The sequence below is a fragment of the Egretta garzetta genome, unplaced genomic scaffold (genome assembly GCF_000687185.1).
Source record: "Egretta garzetta isolate BGI_Z169 unplaced genomic scaffold, ASM68718v1 scaffold1461, whole genome shotgun sequence".
Lineage (NCBI taxonomy): Eukaryota > Metazoa > Chordata > Aves > Pelecaniformes > Ardeidae > Egretta > Egretta garzetta.
This window is the reverse complement of record NW_009258521.1, coordinates 20,316-20,773: the sequence shown is the minus strand read 5'-3', so window position 1 is coordinate 20,773 and position 458 is coordinate 20,316. Positions and strand designations below refer to the sequence as shown.

The window sequence follows — 458 nt, the reverse complement described above, 5'->3', positions numbered from 1 at the left end:
CTTGGTGTCCATCCTCATCATCCCTCCATCCAGCTCCTCCACAGCCTTCCTCATCCATCCCTCCCTTCCTCTTGGTGTCCATCCTCATCATCCCTCCATCTAGCTCCTCCACAGCCTTCCTCATTCATCCCTCCTGTCCCCTTGGTGTCCATCCTCATCATCCCTCCATCCAGCTCCTCCACAGCCTTCCTCATCCATCCCTCCCTTCCTCTTGGTGTCCATCCTCATCATCCCTCCATCTAGCTCCTCCACAGCCTTCCTCATTCATCCCTCCTGTCCCCTTGGTGTCCATCCTCATCATCCCTCCATCCAGCTCCTCCGCAGCCCTTCCTCATCCATCCCTCCTTTCCTCTTGTGTCCATCCTCATCATCCCTCCACAGCCCTCCATCTCCTATAACTTCTTCTGCTGTCCCTCCATCATCCATCCCCATCATCCCTTCACCCCACTGCCCCTCAG

The 458-nt window shown here is 56.3% G+C and overlaps 1 protein-coding gene across 1 annotated transcript in view; it reads left to right on the top strand.

Annotated features, from left to right (window-relative positions):
• The window catches only part of LOC104132692 (cadherin EGF LAG seven-pass G-type receptor 2-like), a gene marked incomplete at its 3' end in the record, with an annotated part of 21,538 nt that overhangs the window by 5,153 nt on the left and 15,927 nt on the right, over positions 1-458 (top strand).